This window comes from Macaca nemestrina, chromosome 2, assembly GCF_043159975.1.
Source record: "Macaca nemestrina isolate mMacNem1 chromosome 2, mMacNem.hap1, whole genome shotgun sequence".
Taxonomy (NCBI): domain Eukaryota; kingdom Metazoa; phylum Chordata; class Mammalia; order Primates; family Cercopithecidae; genus Macaca; species Macaca nemestrina.
In genome coordinates, this window is record NC_092126.1 from 35,713,409 (window position 1) to 35,737,227 (window position 23,819).

General features: G+C 40.1%; 1 protein-coding gene across 7 annotated transcripts in view; it reads left to right on the forward strand.

The window, feature by feature from the left end:
- The first annotated feature begins 3,601 nt into the window (after positions 1–3,601).
- The window catches only part of LOC105469876 (transmembrane protein 108), a 343,076-nt gene continuing 322,858 nt past the window's right edge, over positions 3,602–23,819 (forward strand). For all 7 annotated transcript variants that reach the window (XM_071090926.1, XM_071090927.1, XM_071090925.1 and 4 more), the window contains exons 1-2: positions 3,602–3,754; positions 11,563–11,681. The gene's annotated coding sequence lies outside the window, so the exon portion shown is untranslated. The remainder of the gene's footprint in view (positions 3,755–11,562; positions 11,682–23,819) is intronic.

A 23,819-nucleotide genomic window follows, 5' to 3' on the forward strand; every position in this document is an offset into this window, starting at 1 on the left:
AAACAGTCCGTAACAGCTGGTTAACTCCTACAACTCCGGAATTCAGTTCACGTATAATTTCTTGCAGAAAGCTTTCCCTGATTTCATCAGTCAGAATTAGTACTCCATCTCCACGCGATCTTACAGTGTTATGCGCCTCACTTGTAACATAAAACTTTTTATTTTGAATTGTGATAGCTTACTTCTTTTAAAATGAGCTAAAAAACAAGGCTGATGTAGTGTGTTGATTGAATGAATGAAACCTGAATCCTCACCTCACCTCTGCTCCAGACTGCTGTTTTCTGAGGCTTACTTGCTTTCCATGTCCTTTGTAATTGTAAGACACAGGTTTTGAACGACAGGTGATTTCTAGTTTTCCTTGGCTTTTTCTTATATCAGTTTGGAATGTCCAAATATTTTATTCAGTAAGACTTTTGCCCATTTACACTTGTATTGCCTATTACATGCATGAAATAGTGTTCCTTCCATAAACCATTATCTCTCCTTGGTGAGTAAGCTTGCTAATTATGAAATCTCCATTTAAAAAAAAATCAGCTGTTGAGAGGGGCACATGGGGTCTTCAACTGTATGTATAATGCTTGATTTCTTAAGTTGGGGGAGGTACAGAGGGGTATATGTTATCTATACATATTTTAAGTTTAAATTGTTTTGTCAAAATATAAAAGTGAGTATTTATATTCTTAACATTCGTTATAGAGAATATAAAGAAAACTAAGTTTTCTACAAAAATGCCTTGTGGTTGGGTTAAATCTGTACACAGTCACAGAAAAGGGATAAAGTATCAGTTATTAAAACACAGATACATAGATACAAAATGTTATCCTGGCAGGATTTATATGACAGATGGAGACTAGAACCTTAGGTAGTCTATGGGTCTTCATGAATGAAATCAATTAAGTTTAGAGAAGCTATTTATTGTCTGAGAGATAAAAAGGTAATTAGCAATTAGAAAGCAGTCTATGGGGGTTCTGGTTATAATACAGCAATGGGTGGATTTCTGGGACTTGGCAAAATGGTGGATGGCTTATATCTTATCTTTTTCTTTCTTTTCAAATATACCTAAATCTCTTGCTGAGCAATTTCTGGACTAAGGGGTAGGAAACCTGCTTTGAGCTAACTCATATCAGGTTAGTAATATATCCACTTCCTGAGACAGGAAAATTAGGTTATATATATGAGGGAAGTAGACCGGAAAACAGAGAATGAATGACAGCCTGGATTTTTTTTTTTTCAAATTTATATCCTCAAGCGAGAGTCTTTGTTTCTTGTTGCTTCTTTCTGTAATGATGACACCCACAAAGAGAAAAATAAATGCTTTTTTTCCTACTTAAAAATTTATGTTACTCCTACTAGTTAAGTAGCAGTGAAAACTGTCCTTGTTTTACTCAATAGATAAAGCAAGTTTACAAGGTGAGAAAAATTTCTCCGCCATTTGAATGCTGTGAAATATATTTTTAAAAGTGTCACAGAAGGAGGGAAGCTGGTTTGCAGGCTCACACATTGGGCTTCCATATTTCTGGTGTCACAAATAAAGTCACTTTTGAGTAAGATAGCTGGTGTTGGTAGAATGTTCTGAGGGGTATCACTAATTTAGTTAAAATCTAAGTAGATCATATTCCAGTACATTGAATATCACTCCATAAAAAAGCTCTGTGCAACAGTTTTCCAAGGTGCAGGCACTAATCACTTTTAAAAAGTAATAGAATGTGGTAAAACGCCAGGAAAGAGAATTGGAAATCCTTGGAATATTTGAAATAGACTCACCTAGGTGATGGGTTGCTAGGTGCAGCAAACCACTATGGCAGACGTTTACCTTTGTAACAAACCTGCACATCCTGCACATGTACCCTGGCACTTAAAATAAAAAATAAAAATAAATGCTCAAATGGAAATTGTTTTAGTTAAGAAGGGCATAAAACAAGTAAAGCTATCACCAGAGAGTTTATCAGTTTGGCATGGTTAACAAAAGGCAATACATTCTTTTGGAAATATTTAGTTCATCAATTGAAATTAAACCTAGTTGTGCACCTAACTTTTCATTTTATCCCATTGACTAGTCTTTGGAGTATTTGTTACCTATGAATTATTTTTGGCCTTTAAAAATCAGTTCTCAAAAATTATGTGGAAACTTTCTTCTGTTTAGAGAGTGTGTATGTCATTAGTGATGTGTGTTGCAGAGTTTAGTTTTCCCTGTTAACAAATGAGTCTATCGATCTAGCAGCTTCTGCAAGTGTTCTCAAGCATGGCTGGACATCAAATTGCCAGTGGAACTTTTTAAACCTATAGCTGTCCAAGCCCCACTTCTCATCCCAATCAGAATCTCCAGGCACAGGGCCCCACAATCTTTTACCGTCTAACCAGGCTCGAGAAGCCAGAGAAGTCCAAGACACACTGACAAAGGTGAAGTTTTCTCTAAGAGATAGTTTGATCACCTTGATAAATAGCGAGAAAGAAAAGCTGAAGCAGGGTTATACCACCTGGTTTGAAGAGATGAGAGATGAAGGTTTTGGAGAGTTCAGCACTTAAGAATCTTGAACCACGGCGGTACACTATTGGGTAATAAGAGCTTGGCTATGCTGAACGACAAAGGTTCTAGCTGACCAGTCCGAAAACACTGAGTCTTTAGGTCAAATTTGAGAGAAGATGACAGAGCCAGTGGGAGTCCTAACTTCTTGACTCTGGAATTACTGACAGAAGAATATTTGGACAGTTTTTAAGATCCCCAAAGCATATTATTTTACAACCTCTTTAGCTTATGCTTGAATTTGTGCTGTGACCGTTAGCTGCCTGGATGTTTACCACACATGCTTCTTTCTGAGCTAGCCTGTGTAGTTCTACAACAGACTGTTACATTTTGAGAAGCAGGGACCACTTATAACACTTCTCTGGCCAAGAGTCTGGCACCGCGCCACTCAGACATACACACCCAACCCTTTAGGATTAACGTAGACACAGTGTTCTCTTCCATGGCCATTCCGTCTCCACTTCCGGCTCCACACTCCAGTCACCAAGTTGGCATGATTGCTGCTCCATAGCCCAAGGGTGGGTAATGTGGGGGGGGGGGGGGGGATTAAACACACCTTCCGTCAGCTGGTGCCCAAACTGTAAGCATAACCAGGACAACCCAAGTAGCCAGTCACAGGAATGCTTCTCATCAGTGGAAGGACAAGAAAGGTGCAACTTTCAAATTACTTGGAACTGGGGCTACAGCCATTACTTTCGGACAGGTGCAATTCAAAGCGTGATCCTCCGATCAAGAACATCGTCATCGCCACCTAGGAGCTTATTAGAAATGCAGGATCTCAGGTCCCCATCCCAGACTTTCTGGATCAAAATCCGCATTTTAACAAGATAGTCAAGTGATTCTTATTTATATTATAATTTGAGAAGTCAATTGATCTGGTAATTGATCAACTGACTGCCACTCAGCCCCCCAAAACAGAGACTCAACCCTTTATGCCACCTCACACCCGCTCTGCTAGGTAGCAACCGAACCCCCAGGGACATCGGAGCGGGCGCTGCCGAGGGCAATTTGGTGATTGGCTGGTCTCACCACGTGACTGGAGCTGAGCCTTCTGTGCGACCGGATTGGCTGTTGCAGACGCTGACGGACAAGGCCGGGGCGGGCTAGAGCCCAGTCGGAGAGGCGCGCGCGGGGGCCCGAGGGGCTAAGGCGCGAGTGCGCGAGAGCGCGTGCGCGAGTGGTGGGGCTTTCTCCTGAGCCGTCGGAGGGAGCCGGAGCGCTTCTCCCGAGGTAAGCGGCGCTGCGGGCGGCCCCCAGTCCCTCCCATGCTGGGTCCCGGCAAGCGGGTTAGGCAGGGCTGGGCGGGGCGCGGGGAGGTGTGGGGTCAGCTTGCCCCGGGAGCCCAGCTTCGGGGAGGATGCAGTCCCAGTTGCCTTGGTTTCCCTTTTTCTATCCTCTCAGGCACCTTCCCATCCACCCCACTGCGGTGACGGGTCTGCCCGAGGGTAGTTGCCCACCTGGCAGCCCTGCCTCCGCCTTTGTTTCCCGCCCGGAGGGTTGCTGGCATGAACCCCCTCCCTAGGTGGAGGGTGCGGGTGATGGGGCGCGGGCGTCAGGGGCGCTGGACCTGGATTGGGGCCGAGGAGGAGGCGGCTTTAATGCAGGGGGACTTGTCACATGGGAGAACGAAGAAGAAATGTAGTGTCACTTTGGCCAGCCCGTGGGACTCGAACTAATCCCGCGGCCGCGAGCGAAACCGAATTTCTAGCGCAGCTGTGCGAAGAGCCCTCCTGCCTAGGTGCGGGCGGCCTCGCCGGGAACGGAACCCCGGTGCTGCCCGGGAGGTTGCTCTGCCCGCTGGACCTGGCGGTTTTCACCCCAGAGTTTCAGCGAAATTGAACGCTTTGAGCCTGCTGGAGGAATCCAGAGATTCGTTCAGAGGCTATTTTTTTTTCTTTTTTTTTTCTAAGCAGTTGGGCACCGGTGGAGCCGGTCTAAATGAGAGGCTACAAAAAGGAATTTCAGATACAGCGTAACTGATGACTGGTAAATGGTGAGGAGGGAAATGCCTGCAGTGAACTGCAGACCAGACCATCACACTGAGATTCTTCCTTAAGAAGATAAGGTTTTTTTCAGAGGAAGAGTTGTAGTTTCTGTAAACAGGTTTTCCTGGGGGTGCCCAGGAGGGTAATTACTTATTTTCAGCATGTTACTGGGTTGTGGGGAGAGGGAAGGCAGGGTCTAAACTACACCTACTCAGACCTCCTTAATTCTTTGAAAAGTGTGTGCTTGATGAAGACCATTTGGCTGCCAAAAGAGGTTTGTATGGGAGTCCGGGGGAGATGGATTGTTGCCTTTAAATCATACTTTAAAAAGGGGAAGGTGTGTCCAGGAACTTAAGAGCAGGTTGAGCTGTGCAAGGTATTCCCTGCCTCTCCTCCATTTTCCCAGACAGCTCATAGGCAAACATAAAAACTCCCTTCAATTTTCCACGGGTTAACTTCTTGATTTGTTGAATACACCTGGTAATCGACTCCGTAAGAAATGGTTCAACTAACTCATTATGAAGATATTACTGTGTTCTAGAGTTTCCATGTAATTCATTCAGATCTCTTTCTGGTATGAGATGGGCAAGGGTCTCACTACCTTGTCCCTTGGGGACATCCTGATACCTTCAAAGCCCTTTATAGCTCTTAACATTTCCTGTACAACATCATGTTTCTTTAGGAAACGACCTGATTTCAAACCTCTAAAACACACCCCATGCCTGTGAAATGTCTACACTTGCTAATAAATCAGTTTACTAGGCAAGATAAATATTTTTTTAAGAGGAAACATCTAAATTTGTTAAGGGGATCAAATTCAGGTTTATCAGCCACAGCAAATCAACTTTTGTCGGTTTTCTGAGATGAATGAAAGTAAAAGAACAAGTTGTTGCAAAGCTCATTCAGAATATCACAAATGACCCTAGTAAAGTGAAATATAGGTTATCACCTGATAGACTGTCACACAAACCAAATTAGTGGGAATAATTTAAAACGTTATCAGAGTTTTCTTTTTTTTTTAGAGACAAAGTCTCACTCTGTCACCCAGGCTGGAGTGCAGTGGTGCGATCTCGGCTCACTGTAACCTCTACCTCCTGGATTCGAACGATTCTCCTGCCTCAGCCTCCCGAGTAGCTGCGATTACAGGTGTGCGGCACCATGCCCTGCTAATTTTTGTATTTTTTAGTAAAGACTGGGTTTCAACAGATTGGCCAGGTTGGTCTCGAACTCCTGACCTCGTGATCCACCTGCCTCAGCCTCTAAGAGTGCTAGGATTACAGGAGTGAGCCACCATGCCCGGCCAGAGATTTTTTTTTTTTAAGTGGCATGGAGTAGAGGGGAGAAAAGAATGCTGAGGGTAAGGTAGGTGGCATAGTATGCCCTTCTATTTTCAGAGGAAAGAAACTTATCTTTGTTCCATAAACCACAGAGGGTATGCATTGTTTGTTTGGCCTGTGGAAGGGAGGCAGGGATTTTGAAAAGGTTGGGAAACACTGATTAGGTTATGCAGGGGATAACAAAAAGATTGACAGGCTTAGTCCATCTAGCAACATACTTCAGTGACCTATAGGACAAGGTTTTATTCTCTGATTCAATAAAAGCCCACTAGTGTTGCTTTCAAAGCAACAACAAAATCTTTTCCTTTCTGTCGTTTCTGTCCCCTGGGTCAGGGACGGGAAGGACAGAGAGTGAATGAGAGAGATTAGAGTCCGACCTGCATGCCTAAGCAGTAGTGTCCTTTGAGGAGGATCTGTGTCACGTTGTGTAAGTATAAGAGCCTTCATATTGAGAGGGATCTGAGCACCTTCCTTAGGACAGATACTGTAAGATACAGCTGGCTAACAGTGCCACAGGTGGAGGCACTGGGTGAGATCATCTCATAGGGAAGCATTGGGGAAAGAGGAGAGCCAGGAAATGTTTAATTCAGTAGGGCTCTGCTGCCTGCTTTTGGATCCTTGAGGAGACATTTCAAGGCAGAGCTGCCTCATTGGCTAGCCTGGCTGGCTTTATGTGGCTTCCAGAGGACCTACCATTCACACGATGAAAGCTCCTGTGGTAGTTACGTGTCTCAGGTTGTAAGCATCAGTTATGCTTGTAATGTGCTTGAGAAAAGAAGGGCTCTCAAAGACCTAAATCTAGGCTGCCGTTCCTTCAGGTTCTTGGCTGGTGTCACCCCCAAGGCTCCCGGAAACCAAGTTGTACCCTCCTTACCAGTAGATGGCACTGCTGCCTCTGGGAATTCCTGGAGGAGCTGAACTATGGAGCTGGCAAATCAGCAGTGTGTGTAGCCTCTAGTCAGAAAATTTTGAAAGGCTATGTCAGCCCTCAAACAAAATCTCAAAGAAAATAGTTCTGAAAGCCGTAACTGTTTACATAAGGTAGGAATAATGTGTGTCATGGGGATTGAGGAATGGCTGTGATTACACTGACTGTACTTGCATGTTTCTGAAGGGAAAAGGCAGAGAGTAAACTGACAAGCATCATAGCATAGGCTTTAAATGCACCCAGCATACATATCGTTGGTTAGTTAAACATAATAATCACGATTTCATGAAAGTTTCCAACAACTTCATCGTTTCTAATTACTTGCATGTGAAACTAGTCTACACACATGGATGGGACTATGGAAATGTACATGTGAATTTTAAACCTGAACAGTAGCTGGTAAGTGCATGCTCTGAAGATAGCAGTGAGAGTATCAGTAAAAATAATGCTGATAAAGTAGTCACTGTATTTCAGGGCTGTCCACAGAAGATAGGTCAAAATAATTCTTAATTCATTTCTTCTAAAACTTGAAAATTCCTAACAGATGTTTTTAGATTTTCTTAGTTAATGCTGACCTTTCAATATTACATTAGCAGCCCCAAACTTGTGCTTTGGTTTTAATGATGTTATTAGTCAGGGTTAATTCATCCATCCACCTATTTTGAAATAACTGTTCTTTGTTCTCTAGCTGTTGTTTACTGTTCTTTGAGATGGGAAGGTTATAGTGTGTAATGAGGGCCCCAGCTTTGACTCTGCCTGAGGTATAGGATACTGCTTCTAGGTGCCATTACCCCAGTCACCTGCTGCTTTATGTGGCTCCCATCCTATGGCTTAGGTTATCTGAGGTTTCTTTCTCTCTCTCCAAGTGAACTGATGAGCTTATCTTTACTACCAATGCTGAATACTAAAATCCTGCTTGTGCTAGATAGCAGTAGGCCCAACAGTCCATTAATGCCACTTTATTATGTGACTAAAAATCAATCTATTCACCTTTCTGAACCTTACTTTTCTCACTTGTTCACTGAGATTGATGAGATAGTGGATGTCTCTTAAAATCTCTTCCAAGTCTAAAGTTCTATGGTTAGGTGATTCTCATAAGGTATTTCTGAAGACTCTAAAAATTATTTAGAAAATATATTCATACTGTGAGCTTAGGGCAAAAAGACGTCTTGCTAATGTTTCTTTCCAGAGAAATGGTTGTGCATTATGTTCGGATCCTAACTGTTCAGAGTAGGAAGAAACCCTTGAAGATTATTTAACTTAACCTTCTCAGTTTATAGAGAGTTCAATTCAGAGATGAGTGACTTGACTAAGGTAACAGAGCTAGTTAGTGGCAGAGAACTAGTTAGAGGACTAGGATGCAAGCCCAGGACTCAATATAGTTTTCCCTTCTCCAATGCTGCTTTATTTCATCTGCCATCAGGCCACAGAATATGCTGTGTCTACAAGGCTGGGGCCAAGAAAATTTTCTGAGTAATTCCTTAATGTAGGGCTTTAAAGCAACAACATGAATAGCTTTGAGTTTTGGCAGAAATTCAAGGTCAGGCTTCTCTTTGCAGCGCATTCTTTTCTTCACTGATTGATTGCGAGCAGGATTTTTTACTGCGCATCTTTAGGCTTTAAAACTTTTCTGCATATGCTGTTTCTTGTAAGGAAAAACTTTCATCATCCTAGAAGAATCATTCCTCAATCAGATGTTCTTAAGTTGGGTTCATGGACTCCCCAGCATCTCTCTGGATAGGAGAATCTTTCGTATAATTCACTTCCTTTGTAATCTTATGTATTTTATCTTATACATTTCACACATAATTCTGAGAAGGGGGTCCTTAGGCTTCAAGAGACTACAAAAGAGGTCTGTGACACACACAAAAAAAATAGGGTAAGAATTCTGAGTTCTTGTCTGAGGAGCTGAAAAACATTAGGGTGGAAGAGTGTTAGGGGTAAGGTATGGGGTAAACTTATTGAAGTTTGTAGGAACATTTTTACCTTTTAACAAATTGCTCACTAAATGATGCTAATAGCATTTTACCCATCTTAATAATGTATATGTGAGTATTGATTTCCATTTATCATTCCTTCCTCAATAAGTACTCTCTCCTAATTTTAACAAAGCACTTTCAAATTCATGTTGCTTTATTGACAATGACACCCATACTAAGAGGTTTCCTTCTCCCCAATCTGACTTGATTTCCAGATGTTCAGTTCCTTTCTAATTCATGACTTGGAGTTTTTGACTTCTGAGGTACTACACCTCATGTTCAACTCTAGGCTCCTAGGACCCACCATGATCCCAGAGATGCAAAATAATTTACATGCTAGGAATTTTAAAAACTCTTTAGGTTCCTTTATTTGTACCCGGGGTTTACCACAGAAATTGCTGCTCCTCCTCGTCTAATCGTTTTCCTTTTCTATTTGCAATCCCAAATTCTCTCTTTTCCTAATTGTTTCCGAATAGGAGTGACTGGGAGTTTGTATAAATTGGAAATAAAAATCCTTGTTTAAAAATGCAAATTTTTTGAATTTTGAAAAACATTTGCTTGAAAATCTCTTGCTTTGTGTCTTGTGACACCTTGCCTGCTTTTGGTACCATAGTGACCTATGTTGGTGAATTCACCTGCTGGCACCTTTTTGGCTATGTATCTTTTTGGCCAAAGTAATATTTGTTCTTGCTTTAGTAGAAGAATAAAAATTACCTTTCCTTCTTTAGAAGGTGATAATTGGGTTTATGTAATAACCTAATTATGTTATGTAATGTCAAATTTCTGCATTCTAATCTCAGTATATTGCTGAGTTATTGTGAGATTTTGGGGGCATGGTTGATTTCTCTGAGCTTGTTTCCTTGTTTGGAAAATAAGGGGAGAGAGTAGTGACTACTTTGTTTCCTGTTCCAAAATCCTGTGACTCTAAGAAATTGTACCTGGTACCCAGACTAAACATATCCTAAAAAATGCTGCCTAGGGGCTGGGCATGGTGGCTCACGCCTGTAATCCCAGCACTTTGGGAGGCCAAGGCCGGCGGATCATGAGGTCAGGAGATCGAGACCATCCTGGCTAATATGGTAAAACTCCATCTCCGCTAAAAATACAAAAAATTAGCTGGGTGTGGTGGCGGGCGCCTGTAGTCCCAGCTACTTGGGAGGCTGAGGCAGGAGAATGGCGTAAACCCAGGAGGCGGAGCTTGCAGTGAGCCGAGATCACGCCACTGCACTCCAGCCTGGGTGATAGAGCGAGACTCCGTCTCAAAAAAAAAAAAATGCTGCCTAATTGGGTATTTATTTATAATCAATTAGTGCCAGGATAATAGTTCTTTATATCTGCAAATCATTTTATGGTTTTCAAAAATATTCTCTAATCCTTTATCTATTTTCTACTCAAAATGCCAAAGGACAGCAGCATGAGTATTATGTGGGAGCTGGTTAGAAATACAGAATCTCGGGCTTCACCCATGACCTACTAAATCCGAACCTGCGTTTTATCAAGATGCCTAGAGGATGCACATGCACCTTAAATTCCAAGAAGTTGGTGGCTCGTGCCTGTACAACTGGTGCTTTGGGAGGCTGAGGCAGGGGGATTGCTTGAGGCCAGGAGTCTGAGACCACCCTGGATAACATAGTGAGACTCCATCACTATATACATTTAAGAAGCGATTAGCTGGGCATGGTGGCACATTTCTATAGCTCTAACTACCCAGGAGGCTGAGGTGTGAGGAACACTGGAGCTGAGGAGTTTAAGGCTGCAGTGAGCTGTCATCACACAGTGTACTCTAGCCTGGGCAACAGAGTGAGACCCTATCTCTTAAAAAAAAATTCTGAAGTGCTGCTTTGTTTCATTTCAAGTCTTTTTTTTTTTTTTTTTTTTTTTTTTTTTTTTTTTGAGACGGAATCTCACTCTGTCGCCCAGGCTAAAGTGCAGTGGTGCGATCTCAGCTCACCGCAAGCTCTGCCTCCTGGGTTCACATCATTCTCCTGCCTCAGCCTCCCAAATAGCTGGAACTACAGGCACCCGCCACCATGCCTGGCTAATTTTTTGTATTTTTTAATAGAGATGGGGTTTCACCTTGTTAGCCAGGATGGTCTTGATCTCCTGACCTCATGATCTGCCCACCTCGGACTCCCAAAGTGCTGGGATTACAGGCGTGAGCCCCCGTGCCCGGCCGATTTTGAGTCTATGAGAGAGGAACAGTATTTTACAGCTGAGGAAACTGAGACTCAGAGTAGTTAAGTAACTAAGTCAAGGTTACTGTGCTAGTGTCTCATTCAGAACCCTCTACTCTAAACTTAATGCTGTCTTCGTGATTGGGCTGGAGTCACTTTTGTATGATGGAGTCTGGTCACTGCCCTGCAGCCCATAAGGTTAAGTGTGACTGTGTAATTGAGTTTTAGCCAACCAACAGAATGTGATGGAAGTGGAAAAGTATTGTGATCCACTTCTAGGAAAAAAAGCACAGAGAATGCGTATGCAAGTTTCTTCATACTGTTTTCCATTCTTAGCTGACTGGAATGGAGAGAACCCATAGGGCAACCTTGGAAATTATGTTTTAAACATGGCAGGACTTTTCTCAGCCTGGGTACCTGGATCACTGCATTAGGTCCACCCCACTGACATGTTCAACTGTCCAGTATGCATACATGAATCAGAAATAAACTTTTATTGAACTTGAGCTATTATACATGTTTGAGTCTATGTGGTAAGCACTTAGTGTACTCTCATATTCACTTCAGCAGTGACTTGGGACTTGAAGTTGTGGATCCTTTGGCCTAATGCATTTTTTCATTTTCATCTTTGCCAGTTGGTGATAGATTGGTGGTCATCCAACATGCAGAAATGAATGGGCAGTGAAAAGCAGCAGAGCCGATGGGTCATGAGGATGTAAGTGCGTTTGAAGGCTTCCACACCCTCTACTCCAGGGTAAGGCAAAGGCATTCTCTGCCATTGTTCTTCTTGTTTTTCCAATTCATAGAGGCTCTTGTCTCACCTGTCTCTTGGAGTCAGTGCAATATGACGCCCTGTCTGTGAAAGGCTCCTAAAAGCCTTTATTGATTCAACTCATAGGTACCATGCAAAGCAACAGTTATGAAGAGAAAACCATGACAATGGTGATGGGATGGAATCTATGCAAGGAAATATTTCAAAACAGGAATTTTTAGTGAGTTCGTATAGGGTGTGATTTATATGGGAGGGGCTGTTGAGCCCTCTTGAAATGCACTGTAGAGATGGGAACCAGGCCTGATTATCATTTCCTTATAGCCACGTCATATGTTAGGTCTGGTAGCTTCTGTTTCCCTCACCTACCACCTTCCTTCTTCATTGATTACTCTGCTTAACTTTTTCTTCATTAATCACTTTTTTAGTGAAGGAAATAACTTCTCAAAGTGTTGAAAATTCCAGATTTGGTGGCAAATTGAGCACTGGCAAAGCACATGGTTTTGCCTGTTCCATTTTATTTTATCCAGCATCACTGGAAGTCACATGCCCATTCATGCCTCATCTATTTGCAGTCCCTCATACAATGCGTGTGGTCACTGGCAACGTTATAACCAAAACTGGCTTTGAATTTTCACTTGTGCTGTAGATTTTTGAGACCAGAAGGAGAAATTCACTGTTTGATGTGGAAAGGACATCACATCCTTTCTGAGCTCTCCAACTTCTAGAGCTTAAACTAAAACCAGACTCCTTGAAGAGAAAATTATGATTCATATAAATTGAAGAAAAGCTGAGGATGGTTAGGAACGAGGGATAGGAGGTTAAAGAAACATACTTAGCTGAAAACTGAAGGGTTCTTTTAAGCAAGTTGGCTCAATACTGCTGAACATTTGCTAGATAGTGTCCCATTATCCAGGCTCAGACAGAGGGCACCCAGAAAAGGCTGTTATCTTTAGGTGCCTCATGTGGCTCAGTAATGAGTACAATTTACTGAACAAAATAGACAATTAGAGGATGGAGATCTCTGGAGATTCTAATAAATGTACATCATTATTGCTTTAAAGTGATGCACATGCTTGGAGATAAAGCAAAGAAAGGGCAGCTGCAAAGTACGTCAGGAGAAGAGTCCAGGTGAGCAGCCAGATGCCGACTATAACTCAGCACCTGGAGGTTGCTAAGAAAAGGAGCTGGTTTTAGTTAGATTTTCTCATTAAAAGAAAGGAGCTGGTCTTTGCTAACTTTGCTCAATTTCCTCTATATCCTGTATATCCTCTATTTTAAAACTATATCCTGTATATCCTCTATTTTAAAGGTAATTAGAAAGTGTAGCATGTCAGAAATAGCACTTGGCTGGTATGTTTCTGTGTAAATACTATACAAGGACTACATTGTGGAGGGTGCCATTCTTTAATTATTGATTTGGGGCCAAATAAAGTAATGCTAGAGATGCCAGTGGACCAGATTTAGTTTCTCAACCTTGCACTATTTATTGACACTTTGAGCCAGGCAATTCTTGTGTGGAGTGTCCTGTGCATTGTAGAATGTTCAGCAGTGTTTTTGACCTCCACCCACAAAATGCCGGAATCTCCCTCCCTGATTGTGACAATCAGAAATGTCTCCAGACATTGTCCCCTGGAGAGCAGAATTGCCCCTGGTTGAGAAACACTGCTGAAGGGATAGAGTGATTTAATCTTGCTCTGAAGTTCTGTGGTATCAAATTTTAATCATTTAACTTCATTTTGTTTCACTTTCCCTATCTGTAAAATATACACACATAAATAGCTAAATAGTCTAATGAAGTAATGTACATAGTACTGTGTGACTCCTTGGGGACTCTGTCAATTCTAAGAAGCGATACTCGTCTTCCCTAATTTCTAGGACCCAAGGGTAATTCTTAATTCTTTTGATGGCACTAACTGAGTAACTGTGGGAGTTTGAAGAAGGGCAAAGGTGTGTGGTATGGGAAATAATGAAGAGTTCTGGATTCTGAGTTTATTCAAGGGCTTCATGTTCTGGTTCATTGTGATAATATATTCTGGATGAATACTTTCCTTTGCAAAGTTAAAAAATGGAAGAGTGGATGAGGCAGAAAGAAGGCTGTTCAAAAGAGCAGTCAAGGAAATTGCATTTGACAAGGTGATCTGCTAATGTTAAAGTGACTCATGTATTATTAGACCAAAGGATGTAAAGAAATAGCCTCCAAAGGAAAACTATCCTCCCAAATGACTGCTGGTCCAGATCAGTTTTTGCAGACAATACAATAAAGACCAGAGAATGTTTGGAGATCAGTGTTTATTCTAGAAACTTTTACATTTCTATTTTTTCTCTTCTTTAGGAATATGGAAAGGGGTTATCTTTAATATATGTCATTTGAATTATAAATATAAATGTTTTAATATGACATGTTCTTTTGATAGTCTTCTAGTACTATGTGTTGGAATGGTCAAAGAGGCTATAACTCTGACCTCGACCTGAAGTAACCTACATTATTTTAATAGAAAGGCTCAGTTTAACTCTAAAACAGGGCCAGTGCAGGGATTAGATGTAAACTGTCTCGGCAGGTTTGCATTCCTCCTTGCTGTGTTTCTGGTCCCTGTGATTTATTAGACTTTCTTACAAAGTTTCCAACAAATATACTATATTTTGAATCTACTGTGTAGAGAAGCCATCATGGATAGCCTTGTTTATTTGCATTCTTCATACATTTTTAGTCCTAAGTGTTAAGCAAAACTTATAAGAATGTTTAAGAAGGATTCCATGTACCTTGAAGAAAGAGGCACTTTGGTGTGGAAGAGAGGTGAAAAGTGAAAGAAGCTGCGCTTTGTTAGGAGTAGGCTTGTGTTTGAGTGTTGAAGTTTTTATTCTAGTACTACTCAAAAGTGTGGCCTCTGAACCTGCTGCATGAGAATAATTTATACTTGTTAGAAATGTACGGAACTATTAAATCAGAATTTCTGGGAGTAGGCGTAATAATCTGTGTTTTAACAAGACTCCCATTGATCCTGATGGATGCTAAAATTTGAGAAGCATTGCTTTATTAGTGGTTTCTGATGTAGTTACTTCTTACAAATGGTGTCTGTGTGTGTTTACAATGGGGAGGGCGCAGAGAAAGTATTTTTTCAGGTGGTCAGAACATATATAAGATTTTCTTGTGATAACCTCTTGGATCATTTTCTCAAATGATGCCTTAAGCCTTTTCCTGCATTGTCTAATACAGTAGCCACTAGCCACATGTGGCTTTTTCTTGCTTAAATTAATTAAAATTAAATTGAAATTCAGTTCTTCCTCGCACTAGCCACATTTCAAGTGCTCTATAGCCACATGTGGTTAGTGGCTACCATATTGGACATTGCAGATAGGGAGCATGTCCATCATCAGAGAAATCTGTTAGCACTGCTTTAGCCTGTGAAGACCCCTATTTGTCAGAAACTTACATTTAGAATGATAGTATGCTCTTGTTGTAATAAGACCTCAACTCATTTAAAACAGGATTAAGTTTTGGGCTTCTCCATCCTGGGGAAACTTTCAGTCTGTGAGTGTATCTTGCTGAACTTTTTACCTTACTGAGACATCTGTCTGCTACAGAAAGTGCCATGGGTACGTCTCTGACATAATTAAATCCACAGCCACTGAAATATTTGCCCTTTAATCCAAGGCTGCTGAGCTGTCTTTTTCCATTTGGTCTCTCTATGCCCTGACCCTTCATGGTGAGGCTTGTTTGTGCAAGATGTCTCTTTTGATACTGCCTAGAGCTTTCCAAAGAGTCTGGAAGAGGTGGCAAGAGAATTTTCACCTCCCCTACTTCTAATTCTCAGCTTGGCTCAATAAAAGTGTTTCATAAGAGGGTATTAATACTCAAACTTCATCGCTGAGGAATTATCCCCTGAAGAATTAGTCTCTAAACAAGTTTTCCAACAGACATATTACAGCACAGATTTAGTAATTAAGCCCTTTGGCAACATGGAAGAATTTTCAGTTTATATTATGTATTAATATTACCAATATTAGTTGCTCAGAAATTATAATTAGAACAAATGAAAAGATGTGGAAATATAGTCACACAATTTTTAAAAGCTATAATTTAAAGTTTCCTGAGTCCAAGATTCTTGTGCATAGGAGAGGGAATGGGAATAAGGAGTTTGTGGCAATTAGTAGTATTGCTGGAGTTGAGGGGAAGGAGGTGGATAGAGCCTGGACTTGATCCCTGAATAGTCTTAACCCTACTGTTTTACTTTTGATGGATGCATTGCTTGTTCTCTTCCTGCTTTTCTTTCTCTCTTTAAAAATACTTTATTCACTCATTTATTTTATTTGAACAGTTTCAAGTTGAAGCAAAATTGAGAGGAAGATACAGATTTCCTATATTCCTCCTACTCCTACTCCTACTCCCTGTACATGCATAGCCTCCCCCAATGTCAGCATCACCCACCAGAATGGCACATTTGTTAGAACTGATGAACCTACATTCACACATCATAATCACCCAAAGTTTATAGTTTACATTAGGGTATATTCTTGGTGTTGTACATTATTTGGTTTTAGACCAATGTATAATCACAGGTATCCATCATTATAGTATATAGGTATTTTCACTGCCCTAAAAATCCTTCATGCTCTGCTTTTTCATACTTCCCACCCCTTTGCCCTTCACTAAACCCCAGGAACCACTATTATTTTTTCTTTTACTATCTCCACAGTTTTGCATTCTCTAGAATGTCATGTAGTTGAAATCATGTAATATGTAGCCTTTTCAGATTGGCTTATTTTACTTAATAACCAACATTTAAGTTTTCTCCATGTCTCATGGTTTGATAGCTCATTTCCTTTTAGCACTGAATAATATTCCATTATCTGGATATACCACAGTTTATCCATTCACCTACTGAAGGATATCTTGGTTGCTTCCATGTTTTGGCAATCATGAATAAAGCTGATATAAACATCTGTGTGCAAGGTTTTTTTTTTTTTTTTTTTTTTGTGGACATAAATTTTTAACTCCTCTGGGAACATTCCAAGGACCATGATCGCTGCCTTATATGGTAAGAGTATGTTTTATTTTGTAAGAAACTGCCAAACTGTCATTCAAAATGACTAGCATTTTGCATTCTCACCAGCGATGAATGAGAGTTCTTGTTGCACTACATCCTTACAAGCATTTGGTATTGTCAGTGTTTCAGATTTTGGCCATTCTAATAAATGTGTAATGATAGCTCAGTGTTGTGTTGTTTTAATTTGCATTTCCCTGATAACATATGATGTAGAACATCTTTTGATATGCATACTTGCCATCTGTATGTCTTCTTTGATGAGGTATCTGTTAAGGTCTTCGGACTAGTTTTTACTCAGATTGTTTTCTTATTGTTGACTTTTAAGTTTTTAAATATATTTTGGATAATATCCTTTGTCAAATATGTCTTTTGAAAATATTTTTTCCCAATCTGTGGATTGTCTTCTCATTCTCTTGACCTGATGTTTCAGAGAACAGACATTTTGAATTATAAAGAAGCCCAGTTTATAAATTATTTCCTTCACGGATCATGCCTTTGGTGTTGTATCTAAAAAGTCATTGCCACACCCAAGGTCATTTAAGTTTTTTCCTATGTTATCTTCTACGAGTTTTACAGTTTTGTCTTTTACATTTAGGCCTGTGATCCATTTTGAGTTAATTTTTGTAAGGAGTATAAGTTCTATGTCTAGATTAATTTTTTTGCATTGGATGTTCAGTTTTACCAGCATCATTTGTTGCTTTGTTGTACTGCCTTTACTCCTTTGTCAAAGATTAGCTGACTATCTTGATGTAGGTATATTTCTAGGCTCTCTATTCTGTTCTGTTGGTCTATAGGTCTGTTATTTTACCAATACCACACTGTCTTGATTATGGCACTTTATGTTAAGTCTTGAGGTCAGGTAGTGTCAGTCTTTCAACTCTGTTCTGCTTTAATATTGTGTTGGCTATTCTGGGTGTTTTGCCTCTCCATATACACATTAGAATCAATTTGTTGGTAGCCACAAAATAACTTGCTGGGATTTTGATTGGGATTTTGTTGATTCTGTAGATCAAATTGAGAAGAACTGACATCTTTACAATATTGAGTCTTTCTATCAATGATCATGGAATATCTATTTAGTCCTTCATTGAGTTCTTTTACCAGAGTTTTGGTTTTCCTCATATAGATCTTGTATACATTTTGTTAGATTTACACCTAAGTATTTCATTTTAGGAGATATTAAAATAAATGGTATTGTGTTTTTTATTTCAAATTTCATTTGTTTATTGCTGGTATGTAGGAAAACAGTTGACCTTTATATATTATTCTAGTATCCTGCCACCTTGTTATAATTGCTTTACTAGTCCCAGAGGTTTTTTTTTGTTGTTGTTGATTCCTTCAGATTTTCTACATAGGTGATCATATTATATCATCTGAACAAAGATATTTTTATTTCTTCCTTCCCAATCTGTATTCCTTTTATATTATTTTATTGTTTTATTGCATTACCTAGGACTTCTAGTACAATGTTTGAAAAAAAAAAAAGTAGTGACAGGGCACTTCCGTGCTTTGTTCCTGATCTTAGTAGGAAAACTTCTACTTTCTATTTTCTCACCATTTAATATGATGTTAGCTATAGATTTTTAAAATGTTCTTTCCCCTTTAGTTTGCCTTTCTCACTCATTTTTTTCTGCCCTAAATGTTGGAAGGGGCTCAGTTTTCTCAAGGTGGGTGCTATTAGCATTTTGATGAAATGAATCATTGTTATGTAGAATTTTCCTGTCTATTATAGGATATTTGGGCTCTCTAGTCACAAAATGCCCATATTATTCTAACCAAGTCATTGTGTCAATCAAGATGTCCCCCTACAACTCTGATTGAGAATCACTGACTGCTAGAAAGAGATGAGTTTGATGGTTTGTTTATTTCTTTTTTGATGGGGAGAGGGAGGAGTAATTAGAGTCGGGGAAGATGCAGGTGCTCTGAGTGTCTGGTTCATTAATTTCTAATATCACCTAATCTTTCCCTGGTGCTGGCAGCGCTGTTGGTAGCCAATATTATTCTATTGGGATCAGGAAAATCAGGGTCTGCTACTGCAAGACTTGCTTTCAGAGGCTTGATACCAACCCAGAAACCATAGGGGGTTGTCCGTGCCACAGAGAGTAGAGGAACTCCTGAGGCTCCCACAAGATGCTGCATTTTTATTTTGATTCACTGCAGCTAAATCTCCTACATCTACTTGAAAGTAGATTGTGCTCTACACGACAGTGATCTACTGAGGGAAAAATGCAATAAGAGCAGTTTACAGACAATCCAAGGGAGAAAGGCTTTTCCAGCCATTTGCTTTCTTTTTCTGTGATTGCACATATTGGCAAAGTAGCCCCTAAATTTGTGAGGCTATGTGTAGACTATTGGGAGATCTGAGAATTGTTCTGCAATTAGCAAAGAAAAGGAGAACACTTTTAGACGTCTTGCCAAGGGGCCTACATAGATTATTTTGATTACAAGAATGGAAACTCAAGTTACTTTTAAAAATGGAAGGCTTAACTAAAGATGCACGAGAAAATAAGGAAAACAGAATTTCAGTCATGTGGCAAGTCTGTGAAGAATCTCAGGGGCCTTTTAGGATGAGCGAATAGTCTGACTGGACCTCGTGGAGTCAGGACTTAACTCAGGAGCAGGAAGATTGTTCTGATCTGTTGTAGCTCAAGGGTATGTCTGCACTAACAATGTTGGTCAGTCCATATTCTACTTTTAGATGATTAATGTGGTTCAGCATTTCCGTTTTAGATTCTCTCTTGTTCCTCATGTTCCTGCTTCCATTTATTGTTCCCACAACCTAACCAATGATCTGCGTATAGACCAAACTCCAAAAGAAAAAAAGGAGTATGATAGGTTTTGTAGTAACTATCATCCTGACGGTTAAAGCTTTATACCATGCAATTTTAGAGCTGCTGATGCTCTCTTCTGGTCCAAACAGCTGTGATTTAGGGATATTTGCTTTAGTAAGGGCTATGGGCCTGGCAGTTTCTTTAGAAGAAAGTAATGATGGGGTCGACTGAGACCCCACTGGGGTAGAGCAGTGCTGGAGTAGAACATGAAACCTCAGTCTAGTATAACGACCCTGAATTCTTAATTCGTTGAATCATTATAAATAGTATGTGTGGGTTATATGGACAACAGAGAACTGGAAGATTATTCAGAAAGCATACATGTTTAGTAGCAATTGTGAAAAAGCATGCACCTGGTTTTTTTGAGAAGTCTGATTCTATCCTGGTGCTGAGTAGTAGGGAAATTGTTGGACTGGATGATTGGGAAGTGGGGAGTTGTATTTCCCAAACAGTTATCTTATTTTTTCTATCTGTCAAATTTGATTCTTTTGGCCACCCATGTGTTGCACAGGAATAATGACTAGGTGACTTTCTAAATGCTGAAAGACATTTTGACATCTTTGACAAATGTTGTTCAACAGCTGGGTTTGTAAGACTCCAGTTGTGATAAAGGAAAATAACTTGGCTTATTACTCTAAAAATAAGTTCCATACAAATGTTGACATTTGGGGATTACTACCTCACACAGTGTGTTTTGTTCACTTTCCCCCGATCTTGGAGCATTAGTTTCATTTGAGCCAGTGATTGAGTGTGACTTATAAGGGAATGCATTCTAATACTGCAGAAGGCTCTGTCTTTCTTTATGATTCTGTGTCAGGGTAAGAATGATGGTCCTGGCTCTATTTGGACTTGCACAGCTGTGAGTGGAGTGACCCATGGCAGCACAAACAGCTCATCATTTCATTGAATTCATTTAAGGCTCTTAAACTTCCCTTCAAGTAGCTGGATCATGGTGGCACCAAATACAGAGAATAAGTTAGTATTTCCTTAGAGATATGCAACTTTTGTTGAAAGGGAGTCTGAAGAGAAGAGGTTCAGCAGGGCTTCTTCAATTGCTGGTTGAGGAAAGAATGTGGTTTGTTATTGAAGGGTGATGGGGATTGGAATCAACTTTCTCAACCCAGCTGCTGACTGCTGAGGTGAAAAGAGTAGAGATAAAACATTTGCTCCAGTTTCTCTTCTGACTCTGTGAAGATCCCCATCCCCTGTATTGAATTTTTAAAAATAAAAAGGAAAAATATAGAATCGTATCTAATTGGTCTTAACATATATCCATGTTTCTTCTGAACAGGAAGATTTGTATGTGGATAACCACATGTTGCCAGAAGATTAAAATCTTCAATTTTAATTTTAAAGAAGCATTAATCTTACAGTATAAGTGAAAGATTAAGTGACTCAAATTTGTGCATATACAATTTTTCTACAAAAATAAAACAAAATTATGTTTGTTCTCATAGAATCAGGAATTAATTTGCAGCCTTGTTGAAGATTCTTTAGCAACAGTAAAGATATCTGCTCTCTCCAGGGTGTAAAGAGATTCCGAACAATGGCCAAGAGCCAGGGATCCTTTATTCCCATCCTGCCATTGGCTACTCCCCATGAGGTTCCTGCAGGATAAATGTGCACAGGGGTGGTGGAGGCAGGACTTTGGATGCAGATCCCTGAGGGCCTAGGACTGAAACCCTCAGCCCTGAATTGCCCTATTCTTCCTATGAACCACAGGAGAAGGCAGCTCCTCTCAGCCTTTTTCTTTCCATGCCCACTGTTGAATCTTCGCCTTCGCTTTTCAAACAAGCAAAGCTGTGACTGATGCCTTGTCCTCAAACGTGACCCATCCCTATCAGCACACCCGTTTAGAGGGCCCATCACAGACAAGGAAGAAGGCAGACAGGGAGGAGCATGCTTCCCCTGACTATCAAAAGCTGTTTCTTTTCCACTGGAAAGAACTTACTGGATCACTTCTGAAATTAATTATTGTCATTAGAACAGTATTTACTAGGCATTAAATGTTAGACATTATTTAGAGATTCTCAACTTAGAAAATAACATTTTTACTTTGAGAGAGCAAAATCCCATATTAGTACAGTCCTGGATTTTAACTTTTGGTTTCCTCTGGTGTTTCTACACATAATCCTCCATTTTTTCCTTCCATTAACCCTGTTACCTTAAGTTCTTTAGTCTCTTTGCCTTTCTTCTTACATCTTTATTTTATTTCCAGAGTTATATGGTTCTCACCTGGCTGCAGGACAAGGTGCTTTGTAAGTAGGCATAAAGACACAGGCTGATTCCAACTTCCCTGTCTGAATTTCTTTCTGCTCTTCCTATGCACAAACTTCTTTTTTTACCCAAACTGGTCCTTGGTCCCATTCTCTCCTCCCTGTGTAGAATGCTCCTGTTTCTTTTCAGTGACCACTTGGTAGCATTGATAGGCTTTGGGTCCTGTAGCCAGATAGATCTGCATTTCTATCCTGTCCCTATCATTTTTTAGAAATGTGACTTTGGGCAGAATATTTAATTTCGCCTCAATGTTTTTACTTTCAGAATGGGAATCATGACTACCTTATAGGATGCTTATGGGCATGGTGCTAGGGAACTGTCCTGCCCAGGTTCTATTTTCTGCCTGTTCATCCCAACAGTATGCATATGTGCTTTCTGATAAAGTTACTGAACATCAGAATTCCAGAGCTGGTCTGCATCACAATTCGTGGTTAGCCATCCTCTACCTGCCAGTTTCATACCTTCCCTAACCACATCGTCCTTTGATAGGACCTAATCCTATCAGTGAGCACCTAAAGATACATTCTCCTCCTCCTACCTGTGATTGCGAAAACATTGTTCATGGACATTCAGAATGTCCTGGTATATCTGCCCATATCAGAAACTGACAGCAATTTCATAGCCATTGTCTGCTGCCTTGAGCACTAATTCATTTTCTCGGCATTTGTTTCCTTTCATGTAAAGTGACATTTATCATGAACATCAAATGCTGTGATTTAAAGAATACCTCTTTAAAACCAAGTTTTCCAACAGCTTTTTATTCTGAATATCATTTAATAAAATGCAACATGACGTTAACAAGGTTGCTTAGACAAGCCCTCGGAGTTTATTTAAGTAGACTCTGCCCCATATTGATTCCCAATTATAACATGTTTAGCATGAATTAAACCTGCCAGTGTTCTCAGACAATGTGATGCTCTCCCTGCAATTCTGCCCTTGTCTGTCAGCTACAAGAGTGTCAGGGTTTCATTGTTCATTCTGTTTAAAACGTAAGTCTCAACCTCTTGCTCAAATGATTTAAGCCATATGTGAGGTCTATAAATTTTGGTTTCTCAAACTACCACCTTCCGTCCCTTCTTACTGTTTCTTACTCCCTTTTCTCTATTTTCCTCATTGTCTCATGTACTAAAATAAGACTTTAAATTTTTTTTCTACTCAAAGTGAGAATAACTTAATGCTTATATTTTTCTAGTTTGATCTATTTTTTCGTATTAAATATGGGCTGTTAGTTGTATATGTATGTGGGTTTTCATGGAATTAACTTTATCTCCTTTTGCCATGAGTTTATTGGTGAGAAGACACAAGTATAACTGTTGGGATTCTTCTGCATTCTTTCGTTATTCATGTATATTGCTAATTGAACCTTTACTGGTTGTTTAAATTTTGTGGTCATGTATGTTTTTACCACAGGCTCTTGAGGGAAATATATAAAAGGCCATGGGAAAATTGGTGGTATGAAAAAAATCTATCAGTATATTCTTCTCAGATACCCTTTTCGAGAAAAATTAAGATACTTTGAAGAAGATTCATAATCAGAAATATCTAGTTTAACTCTTTTGAATGGGGAGATTTTATAGGCTGGCAACAGGAGCTTCTGACCTTTCTTCTTCGTGAGTACTGATGATGGAGGGAGTGACTGTGTTTGAGTGCATTTTAGGTAGAAGAAAGGGTGCCTGGTAACAACAAACTGTGAGACTGGTTGTACTAAGTTACTTGTTAATCCTTCTGAAGGAGAGATACCAGGGCCTCTGCCATGCATCCTTCCATGCTAAAAATATTCGTAGTTGGAGGAAGCAAGAAATGCAGCCTTTGAGTAAGTTGGATTTTTTTTTTAACTCTCGATTTTTAAAAAAACTTGTTTTTGTAATTATGAGTACCAGGGAAAAAAAGTAGATGAGAAGAGAGATGTATAGCAGATCAAATATGTGGCTGCCTTGTTGACTTGTGTAGTATCAGATATCCCACTC